The sequence below is a fragment of the Rhinichthys klamathensis genome, unplaced genomic scaffold, assembly GCF_029890125.1.
Source record: "Rhinichthys klamathensis goyatoka isolate OS25496 unplaced genomic scaffold, OSU_Roscu_1.1 h1tg000201l_1, whole genome shotgun sequence".
In the NCBI taxonomy this organism is placed as follows: domain Eukaryota; kingdom Metazoa; phylum Chordata; class Actinopteri; order Cypriniformes; family Leuciscidae; genus Rhinichthys; species Rhinichthys klamathensis.
Genome location: NW_026606727.1, coordinates 105,120 through 117,282, shown reverse-complemented (window position 1 = coordinate 117,282; position 12,163 = coordinate 105,120). Strand labels below are relative to the sequence as shown.

Sequence of the window (12,163 nt, the reverse complement as noted above, 5' to 3'; positions counted from 1 at the left end):
ATCCAGAACTGTCAGCTATGCTGAATTGGGCCGCCGATGCTGTCGGGCTCGAGTTGAACCTTCCACCGTGTCTCATTCAGTCTCGGTTGGATGATTGATATCTCGGGGCGGGCCGTGCTGGTTCTCAGCCCGCCGCCCCAGTGCCCTTCTTTCCCGAAGTGCATAGAGAGCTTACTAGGTTGTGGACGGCACTGTTTACTGCCGAAAACTGCCTGAGTGGTTCTTCCCCCCCTCGCTACACTTGAGGGAGGAGCGGTGAAGGGTTATGAGGCTATCCCTCTAGTGGAGCGGTCTGTCGCGACACAGGTGCCCCTGTGTCCGACGGCCGCTGCATCTGGGGGATCCTTGTCTCCCCTCGCAGGCCTGTAAGCTCGTATCACGTTTAACGGTCAGAGCTTACAAAGCTTGCGGGCAAGCCGCCTCCTCTTTGCATGCCATGGCGTTGTTGCAGGTCTATCAGGCCAAAACACTCATGGACATGCACGAGGGTAGCCTAGACCGTGCGCTCATGGGTGAGCCCCGCACTGCGACTGACCTTGCCCTCCGGGGCACGAGTGTCGCAGCGTGCGCGGTCGGTCTAGCGATGTCCACCTTAGTGGTCCAGGAGCGCCATAGTTGGCTCAGCCTGGTTGAGATGGCGGATGCAGACAAGGTTCGGTTCCTGGTCTCCCCAATTTCCCAGGTTGTGTCGTTCGGCGACACTGTGGAGAGCTGCACCCAACAGCTCTCCGCCGCCCAGGCGCAGATGGAGGCCACCTGACACTTCCTGCCCCGGCGACCCACTGTTGCCTCCACCCTGCCGCCGGTGGCAGTTCCTCCGCCTGCTCGTCGCAGAGGACGTTCCCTGCCACTGCATCCGGTTCCGCTGGGCCCTCGCAGCAGCCTCCACCCGGGCCCCAGTGTAGAGCCAGCAGCAGGCAGGCCGTCCGGTCTGTCTCAGACACTGCCAAGCCAGGAGGCAAGTGTCAGACGTAGCGTCCCTGAGACAGTCCACCCAGGGATGGGGGGACGAGCTCTTCAGATGGTTACTGTTCCGCCACTGGCTCCCCGAAGTCCAGTGGTACCCGAATTGAACAAGAGAGCAAATTCCTCCTTCCCTGGGTCCCAAGAGGGCGAGGCTGGCGGTGTGCGACCCTGTAGGACAGCCTTTTACCCCTCAGCCCCCTCTTGGTCGCCAGCAGGCAGCTTGGTGCGGTTCGAGGACTCGGTCATCCGCCTTCTCACGCATCCCCTGCCGCCAGTGGAGACAGGTAAGTGTTGCACTGCACACTAACACCACTGTTCTCCACCTTGCTGCCCCACCTCGGGTACGTCTGTGGTCTTCTGGGCCTGGGCCTGGTTCGTAGAAGCAGAAAGAGCTTCCAACCGGTCCAGACCAGAATGGGACCATCAGACTCGGCTTATCGCTCGGCTCCGCTCAAATCAGTGATAGTCATCACACTACGTGTTGAGCAGACGTGCTCCTGAAAGCTCAGTGATATTCATCACACCTAATATTGAGCATTGCTCCTGTCTTGTGCGCACTTATCTCTTGTGCGGACTTTAAATAGCTGCTCCCTCCAGACGATATGAAGGCCAGTTGTTGCACACTCGTTCTTCATGGTACCTAGGATGTGGTGGGTCATGACCATCTTTGCCCAAGTTGGTCTGCAGCATCTGACCTGAATGACATGTACTTCAGATCTCTACCTTCCGCACCACAGGCCATCCTGTGTGTTACGTGTGAGGGTTTGAGTATCAGTACAGAGTCCTACCCTTCAAATGCTCCATAGCCAGTTGGGTCTTCAGGTCAACTGGGAGAGAGTAATCTCGCCCACGGGCTGAGTATCTCTTTTTCAGTTTGGAGAAGGACTCGGTCCAACACGTCTCTTCAAGAAGAGAGTGTGTTCGGCTGGTGCTATATAGAAGTGAGAAAGGGTCCCACTGAAAGAACTTTCAGAGGCTCCTGGGGCATATGGCAGACGCAGCCGCTTGGCTTCCTCCATGTGAAGACCGCTTCAGCACTAGCTTCATGTTCGAGTCCCGAGGTGACCGTGGCAGAGCGGCACGCCCTGTGTGACAACAGATCACCCCGACCTGCCGCCAAACCCTCAGCCCGTGATCAGACCTTTTGTTTTATGATCAGACCGCTATTAGAACGAGGTCCACTAACACCGACTGAGGGGCCATGTACAAAGGGCATGCTTTAACGGAGGCCTGGGTGACCTCCGACTGCATTGGCATTCGTGCTTTGAGTTGTTGCAGTTCACCTCGCTTTGAGCCACCGCTGCTCAGCGAGCTGGTACTGGTCTGAAAAGACAACATTGTGACCGTTGCGCTAAGCTTCCCTCGCATGTCACAACTCACCCGTCACCTCCTCCTTGGAGTCAGAAGCTTCTGAAGTCACTTCATTCCACTATTTCTTCCGGCCTGCTCAATCGTGCTGCCGACAAGCCTCACTAAAAAGTTATGGCCAGGGAGAGTGGAGACTCCATCCCCTGGCGGTCCAGCTGGGCAGGGACCACTTCGGGGCCGCACAGTTACATCAGTCGCCTCTCCGGATTCGTTCCTCTGCCAGTTGCATTATTTCTGTCCGAGCGGACAACCCTTGGACAGACACTGGCTCTCAACTGGCCCCGGGGCCCCCCAGAAATGCGTTCCCCAGTGAGCCTTCTAAAAAAGCGGCTATGCGATTCAACTCAGTGAATTTCGTCACACTCAGGTGTTGAGCAGAGATGCTCCTGAAGCTCTGTGATCTTCACATCTAGTGTTGAGCAGTGCTCCTGTCTTGTGCGCGCATCTTGCTTGCACCTACTGTGCTAGGTCAGGAGTGGAGCAGGTCTTGATAGTTGCCCCTTATTCGCCCAACCAGACCTAGTTCCCCTCGACAGCCTTCCTGACTTCCCTCGAATACATTTCAGGCAGGAGAGAGGCCCTGGAGAGATTCCAGGCCGGCCCTAAAAGGTGGACGCGGAGGTTCAGGTGGCTACCGCAGGAATATGTGGTAGTTTCCATCACTTCTGTGAGCACCCCCTAAAAAGAGGATGTTGTTCTTACGCCAAATAGAAGTGGAACCTATTCATTGAGTGAGTCTTCTCTCCGTGAGGAGATCCTGAAGGCGTTTGGTCATTTCAGTGCTCTCTTTCCTGAAAGATGGGTTGGAGTAGGCTGTTTTCCTCCACCCTCAAAATGATGTTGCCTCTGTTTTTTCTTGACGCACATCATGATCGTCAGGTTCCTGAGGGAGCAAGGGAATCTGCCATGCGCCCCTCTTTATCCTCTTGGGCCTTATCTCTGGTGCTACTGCACTGCAGAGACCGCCCCTGCAGGCAGTGAAAAATTCTGTTTTTAAAACAGTTCTCCTGCTCATGTGGTCTCTACTAGAGGGTAGGGACTTGCTCGCTTTCGGTCAACGAGTTGTGCCTGGAATTCGGGCCAGCAAACTCTCACGAGCTGAGACCCCGGCCTGGATATGTGCCCAAGGTTCCTACCTCTCCCTTAAAGGGACCAGGTGGTGAGCCTGCAAGCGCTGCCCCGGAGGCAGACCCAGCCCTGGCTTTCTCTGTCCGTCCGCTTTATTGCGGTTATACGTGCACAGAACGCAAGCCTTAGGACCTCAGACTAGCTCTTATCTGTTAAGGAAATCAGCAGAGAGGGAAGGCTGTTTCCAAGCGAGGTTGGCCCACTGAATGGTGGCTGCCTTCATCTTGGTGAAAATCCTGAGATGCACATGTCCACTTAGGTGGTGAGCTCCTCTTAAGTGAGTGTGTGCTCCCACCTAGGCGTTGACACAGAGTGCTTCGCTGACAGATATTCTAGAGTTGGGAGCTGGTCGACACCTATAGTCGAACCGTTGCTTCCCGTGGGCTCCCTTCTCATGAAGCTAGTTTCACCGTGAGCCTGATTCGAAGTGTCGGCTTGCTGCGCCATTCCCCTCCTATGGACTGGATACGTGCGCCATTTCTCCTTCAGTTGAGTTCCCTTTAACCGAACCCTGTTGAGTTCCTCCGCACCCCTCCGACATCGGACGTGGCGGAACGTCCGGTGTTAGGCCTACCACTCGTAAGCAGTGTGGAACCTGTGTTAGGCTGGGCCCATATGTTGCGATCCCTACGGTGATCCCATATGTGTATTCTTCCACGGTACGGCTCCCTACGGCGAGCCTGTGTCTTCCCTCGGCAGAGCCTGCTCTGCCGTCACTGTCCGGTTGAGTCTCCCCCTGTCATAGGCTGAAGCCACCCCAGTGACATTCCATATGTTGTACTGCCCAGTCATCCGCCCAGTTCATATGTGTATTCTCCACATGTTACCTCCCTTCGGGCAGGATGTGGCTTCCGCAGCATCCCTTCCTTCCATGTACAGGGAACGCTTTCCCAGTGGGCCTGTAGGAACAGCTGTGACTTCCCTGGCCTAAGCCCTGTCCCTTCTCCGCCTTAAATTGCGGGGGGATCAAGAGGCTTTTGTCTAGCACTGGAAGGTGGCAAGTCCTCCTCAGTATTTTTGATCCCAATCACCTGGATTAGCTAATTAGCACAGTTTTTCAGCCAGAAGATAGAACTAATTAGTGAAATCAGCTGGCTGAGTTCATGGGTGGAATAAACATATGGCAGGACTTTTACTTTCTAAAACCCTGGACCTTACACCTCTGAAGGTAGGCCACACAAAGCTGCACTCTTGCGAAAACTCCTGTATATCAATGAAGCTGTGCAATGAATGAATCATATTGACACCATATTTATACTTTGTTGGTTATAATGAAAGGATTCACGAGCGTACAGAACTCGTGCTGAACAAAATCTCCTGACTAACTTAAACACATCTGATTGGCCATTGCGTTCATGCACTCAACAGATATGTCAGTGAATGGCTACATGGCTCACAAAAATACATTGTAAATAGAAACCTTTGATGTTCTTCACAGAGCGCTCATTCAAACACTCACAGGAGCATTTTAAAGCAGCCGGCTATCAGCGGGTGCCGGTACATATCGTCATATTAAAGCTGCAGTAGGGAGTTTTGAGAAAACGTTGACTTAGCCTGAAAATTTGAACAAGCACAACTTACAGGTCCCACCCCCTTGCTCTCTGCTGAGCTACAGCCCTCCCTCCACAGCTCGTCCTCCACAGCGGAGCCTGTCGTGAACGCGCAGGCTAGTAAACAGGGCCACCGATAACAGCGGATAAAAAGTAATATGGCACATTCACTAATAGGGACTAAACATCAATAATATGCTTTACATTGACTATGGCCTGCCCATACTTTGACTACAAACTTGGTCCTCAAATCATTATGTATTTTGCAATAGCCTACATGTAACTTTATAACGTTGCACTCTTTCTATAAGTTATAAATAGCTAGTAAGATAACGGTAATATAACGGTAACTAACGTTACAGTATGCAAGTAATTATTCTAGCGATATATAATGCTAGATAAGGTGTGCTAGTACATTATTTCAGCATGACAAGCCAGTGAATTAGCAGGTTTCAATTGTTGCTTAGCAGAGTGCGTGACATTTTATCTACATATTATGCGGCTAGAGTTTTGACACCGAGTCAATGGGCTCTGTGTAATTCTTTCTTTTTCGCTTGTTTATCGTCATCAGTCTTTTTCCTTTTACCTCTTTGTTTTATGAGCAGGTGTCACTCGAGAATTGGCAGTTTAGGTTGTTTCTCCGTCATAAGCACAGCTGCAGCACGCCGGCAATCTTGAGTTTGAACGACGGCTCGCGCTGTGCAAGAGAGGGGTGTGATCAGCGCGTACACGACACACAAGACATTCCTCCTGGCTCTGATTGGTTGTTTCTGACCGGGAGCGTGTATTTCTTGCAAATGGCAATAGGACCACTGGGAGGAGCCAGGGGAGCTTGATTTTTACACAGATTATCTGTCTCATATTCTACTGTCAGGACATAATGACAGTTTTAGCAAATACATTTTTTCAAAAGTTACCTACAGCAGCTTTAAATGATCTACTAAATCTTTGGCGGGACATATAGATCAAATAATAAATCTACCGTTGGATCAAGAAAAAATCTAATTGTTATTAAAACAAAAAATCTCGCTATTAGTGAACAAAAACAATTTCTAAAGCTAGGTCTTCTAAACATTAGATCGCTCACACCTAAGGCGGTTATTGTAAATGAAATGGTCACAGATAATAATTTCGACGTTCTGTGCCTTACTGAAACCTGGCTTAAACCAAATGATTATTTCGGTCTAAATGAGTCTAATCCGCCAGGATACTGTTATAAGCATGAGCCCCGTCTGATCGGTCGTGGTGGCGGTGTTGCAACAATCTACAGAGATATCCTTAATGTTACTCAGAAAACTCGTCATAGGTTTAATTCGTTTGAAGTACTTGTGCTAAATGTTACGCTCTTAGATGTAAGAAAAAATCCCTATTATCTCTAGCATTGGCTACCGTATATAGACCTCCAGGGCCCTACACCGATTTCCTAAAAGAGTTTGCAGACTTTCTATCAGATCTATTGGTCAACGTCGATAAAGCATTAATTGTTGGAGATTTTAACATACACGTAGATAATTCAAATGATGCGTTAGGGGCTGCGTTCACAGATTTATTAAACTCCTTCGGGGTCAAGCAAAACTCATCGTCTTAATCATACACTCGATTTAATTATATCATATGGAACCGATCCAACCGATATAGATATCATTCCACAAAGTGATGATGTCACGGACCATTACATGGTAACTTGCATATTACGTACTGCTGTAATATGTCATGCTGCGCCACGTTATCGACCAGGTAGAACCAGGGGCGCAACTACCCAGTGTCAGAGGGGTATGCAGCAAAAAAAATTGCGAGTGAGATAGGAACGAGTGAGAGCTAACAGATAAAATAAGTGCAAAATTGTAATTTATTAATACAATTAAACTATAGCTACTCCACCGTGATGAACCCCCCTAAAAAAACTATAAGCTCCATTGTCTAGGGGGGTTCGGGGGCATTTTGTGTTCTTTAATGTTAAATTAATCAGTCTGGTGCACTTTGAGAGTTCAAAATTAAAAGCTCCAACCCATATTCAGGGTGCAAATTAACAAAGAAAAAATCAAACCTCTTTTAGTTAGTGTCTGTCTACATTACACTACTACATAATAATAGTTATAATATTAATCCCATGATAGTAATAGCCATATATTGTAAAACTAATGCACTGAAAAATAAAGGACACTTTCATAATTAGTTTTGTACTAATTTCTATACTTGAAAGATATATAAGCACATGATGACATGTTTCATGGGCCGGTGTGTCAGAAAAAAAAACTAACGCTGACTTTTTTTGACCAATGCATTACACCGGCACTAACCCAGCGCCGCGAATTAAGCAAAAAAAAAAAAAAAAAAAAACGAATGGGCCACCGATGTACGAGTTGTATGGGCCGTTAAGACAAAACAAAAAAAAAGTATGAGATGTATCGGCCGAAAAAGCACGTCGGCCCACCGGGAATCTCCCAGTAGTGGAGATATACAGAGATATATATAGCCTACATGCCTGGATGTCACACTTTAAATCCTACCTGTTGGCTTTCACCATGCACTTATTTAGCTGCTGTCGCATCAGTTGACATGCCATCTCCTTTTCCCTCTTTACTTTTCTAGTTTTAGCCTCACAGCATTTTGTTTTATCTATCGTTTTCGACGACAACTCACAACTCGTACCTGCTCGCTCGCCGACACTTTTAGGTGGGGCGACACGTGTCGCTCCGCCCACACCCGATTTTATTGGTTTATAATACAGCAATCTTATTGGCATAGACGCTTGAGGCACGAGCATGCGCATTCCTTTATGTACGAGTTTATGAATTATCTATGACGCTGTTTGGCCGTACTATATTAAGTGATAACCATTGCGATTTCAGTAACGATCAATTGGATAATATTTTGATGAACTTACGAATCAAGTTAGAAGATACTGTCAAAATGTATTCACAATTCACATCGTTTCAAAGCAGCTTTACAAAAAGTCATATTGTAAGCTTTAATATTGAGCAGTTTTATGGCTTGGCGATATCACAAAATATGTTGCTGATAAATAATACACTGTTTGAGATTTAGCCTAGCTATACTATATTAATTTACCCTGCAGATAAGTCAGTGCCACTTTTGGTGGGCAATGAGCATGCCCAGATAGCAAAAAATATCGGCACGGCTTCTTTTTGCCGCCGGCCCCAAACTGTCGGCTATAGGTGCGCCCCGCTGGCGGAGATGAAACGTTTGCCGCCGAATACGTCACTCCCATTTCTTGCGAGATGCCGCCGGCGAACAGCCGCCGGGCCGCCGACTTCATTCTCTCTGGCGGTTGCCGCCGTCTAAATAGGGACTTTAAGCAACAGCTGCTGATAGAACGGCAACGGCAGCCGGAAGTAAACGGTTAACTGCCGTAGCTAAAGAGCGCAAAAATCACTAAGCAACAGTAAAGAGGACGGCATAGGGGATAATTTAATCATCAGACAAAATACAAAAAATAAACTGATTTTAAAAAGTAAGAGAAGGGTTGATTTTGGCATTTAATGATATACAGAAACGATTATAATGCCACATAACCTAAAACATAACATTAACTTTCTTAATCTGTCACGTAGTATCGACTACGGCAAATCAGCTGTTCTCCCGTTGTAGACGGTTACAGTAGAACGTCGCGAAGTAGCAGTTAATGTCGCGCATGCGCAATAGAACGACAGAATGCCGTTGCCGTTCCACCAGAGGCTGTTGCTTAAAGTCCCTAAATGAACCGCGGCCGGCTGGCGGCAAGCCGCATTGAAATCGACCAGCCATGTCATTGGCATGAGTGGAACTGACAGCATTTTAACTTTCACATTTAAAGCGATTATAATTATTATGTGAATTATATCAAATTTTGTTATTGTTGTTGCTCCAAAGTCATTAGGGTTTATAACAGATTTGACTCAGTCTGATTCCATGATAAGGTTTAGGAAAATACATTTAAATTACGTTGAAACTCTGAAGCGATTCAGTGATAGGCCTATGTAAAATATATAGAATTATTTTATTCACTTAAGGTTACAATTCTTTACATTTCTTTGATTTATGCACAATTGAGATGCACAAATAGTCCAAAAAGAATTCCTTTTGTAAAACTTACTTGGCAATAAATATCTTTCTGATTCTGATTAGGTTTTAAAATAAATATTTCATTCATGGTATGAACAATTTAGCAGAATAAATGGATGAAGTTAGACTTTTCACCAATGCCTGAAATCAGTGAACAGTGAAAGACATCTGCAACTTGGCCAAAAGCTTGGGTATGCTTTAGATTTTTTTTATTAATTTGCAACCATGGTAGCCTAATATTTATAATAAACATGAAAATCCCTGTTTTGACCTGAAAGATAAAGTGAAATATTTAGAAATATTTAGTCTCTCTGTCACCCCAGGAAATTTCGTTTATGTCTTTCATTTTTTTACAAGCTCGATTTTTTTATTTTTATTTTACCTTTTACAGGTAAGGGATTAATTTGCAATTGCGAGTTTTGCAATCTGTACAAATGTTTAAGAAAGTATTAAAGCACAAACAGAGAAGTACCTCCACCGGCCGAGAGGGGCAGTACCTAAAAAACGGAAGCAGATTTACCAACACAACAGTGGCCACTCGTCACACGATTTCAGTATTTGGAGAGGATATCCTATCTAGTCATTGACTACGATCTTTAAAGTAAGTACATTTTTCCTTTTTGTGTAACGCAATATTATGTTCATTTTTTACATTTTTAGTTCAGCTTTTTCAAATATGTTCTTGCCTTACTAGTCAAGCTAGTAAGTTAGCCTTGTTTACAAAGTTTTCGTCATGTTTCTGACATAGCTAACGTTACTTAGTTTCTTCCTGGCGTTAGTTTTTTCTTTTCTTCTTTTAACTATATTTACGTATGTTTATGCAAGTGTGAGTACTACAGTATGTGGTTTAAGATAGTATTGGTCAGTCGAATAATTAACTAACTTACGTAACCAAATCCTGAAGGACAATTCTCCCGCCCACGTGGGAATGGTAACGTTAGCAAAATCTTTACAACAAGAAAGACTGATCAGTATAACTTGTGTTGTTTTCTAACTAAACATAATGATGTTTTGTTTGATTCGACAACCATGCTGCTAGTCTAGATTAATTTACAGTGTTAGCTAACACATGCTGCTTCGCCTTTTTTACTCACTGAATTCAAGCATGTTCGACATGTTGAAATGTATCTAGCTACAGTAGATCGCCAAAGCTTTACATCTAGAAAGAAAGCTTTACATCTAGAAAGTTTAACTTTTGGTGTTTTCTTACAAAAATAACGATGTATGTGTGTGTGTATATATATATATATATATATATATATATATATATATATATATGTATATATGTGTGTATATGTATATATGTGTGTATATGTATATGATTGTGTTTGTCTGAACATGGTTTTCTGTTGATCCACTTGTGAAAATGACTCGTTTTTTGAAGGGGTGAGCATTTTAATGTTATTGATTTTGCCTGGAAATTAATAAAAAAGTATACTTTATGCAAAATGTTCTTCTATTTTAGATGGTTCACATTGTTCAGTTTATCAACGAGGAGGATCTGCCATTTGCAGTGGTTCCGCAAGAGTGGCTCAGCGAGAGCATGTGCCATTGGCCCCCATTTAACCTCAGCAAAAAGACGAAGGCAACAATTTAGCCATCCTCTGCACACCTCCACACAGCACCTGGGAGAAACATCATTTTAAGTTCATGAAGGGAGCAGGTAAATGGGTCTGACTTGTGTATTTGATTTTCCTGTATTTCATCTGTGTAATTTATTTTCTGTTTATTGTGGATAACTGACTCTTTCATTCATTATTCCCTACTCTAGAATCTTGGAAGTCTCAAGAAAAAAAACTCTAGAAAGATGCATCGATTCCAGAAAACCAGGAAAATGCTGAACTGGTATGTAAAATCTATTGCTGTTATGCTGGATTTGTGATCCTGCCACTAAACTATACCATTTGTTAGATTTTCAAATTTCTGTTTCCTCTTTCTCGCAACCAGGTTTCTCCCCAGTAATCCAGACTCCACTTCACAGAGCCAAGAGTTTGAGTACAAGTAAGTGATGTTATTTGTGAAGTTTTTTTGTCTTGGAAACTATTGCTTCTATTTGAAGTCGGCATGAACCGGAAGTTACAAACGACTTTTCTCCAGTGTTGTGACGTATTTAAAAATGAAACGGTATATTGAACGGAGGGCAGGGTTTTACTCTAGCGCTCCTCTTCTCCATCTCTGCTCATAGCACGGTTTGAGGGGAGTTGCCACGCCCTCGCGCCATAGCACATGACCGGAAGAGAAGAGAAGTCGTTTCGAGGGGGAGGGAAGGGTAACGTATTTGATTAAAGATTATAAGGCTACATGAATTTTAAAAGAATAATGAAGTGCACAGATAAATCATTTATAATAAACACTACAATATTACATATAAAAATACGAATTGTAAAATCTTACTTCAAGAGCAGGTGAAGCAAGTTCAACAAACAATGTTGAAGACGTTTGCTTGCACTGAGCAATTAGGTACAACTTGCAAACAGCACCTGTGGCTGTCGGTTTAATTCCCACTGGGGCTACCTGTACATGTAGTAGACCTAGATATAAAGTAAAATTTAAGATTGTATACTGCATATATTACAGTCTGAATCCTTAGCCTTTCACATTTTTATTTATTTATGAGAAGCTTCAGAGAAATGTAATTTGTAACACTTTTTTGGATTTTCAGCTTGGTGTAGGGGATAAAGCATGTTTTAGAGACATGTTCCTGAAGACCATTGTTCAAAGTAAGTTGGATATTTTTTTTTTATTTAAGTAGATGTGTATGTCCTATTGTCCTCATGCAATTCAAATTAAATGACAGATCTGTATTTTCTATATTAGCCATCCGGAAGGACCCGGCAAGCCAGGATGCACTGATGAGGCGGTCCAGGTTAACGTTACACGTTACCTGAAAGGAGCATCTGACCGTGAAGGCAGAAAAAGGCGCCGCACAGCTGAGAGGGACCCACAGCCGACCACTTAAAACTAGACTGACTACTGACACCCCAGAATCACTGACAACTGGAATCCTTTCTTTATCTTGCAGTCAGTAGAATCAAGACCCCTAAAGAAGTCAGAAGTGTCAGACTACACTCACTCACTGTGGAAAT

At 44.8% G+C, this 12,163-nt stretch overlaps 1 long non-coding RNA gene across 1 annotated transcript; it reads left to right on the top strand.

Moving 5' to 3' along the window:
• The first annotated feature begins 10,560 nt into the window (after window positions 1-10,560).
• Window positions 10,561-11,098, top strand: LOC130096603 (uncharacterized). The gene is made up of 3 exons (XR_008808201.1): window positions 10,561-10,740; window positions 10,849-10,922; window positions 11,025-11,098. It is a non-coding gene; the product is annotated as an uncharacterized LOC130096603 (long non-coding RNA).
• Window positions 11,099-12,163: the final 1,065 nt, after the last annotated feature.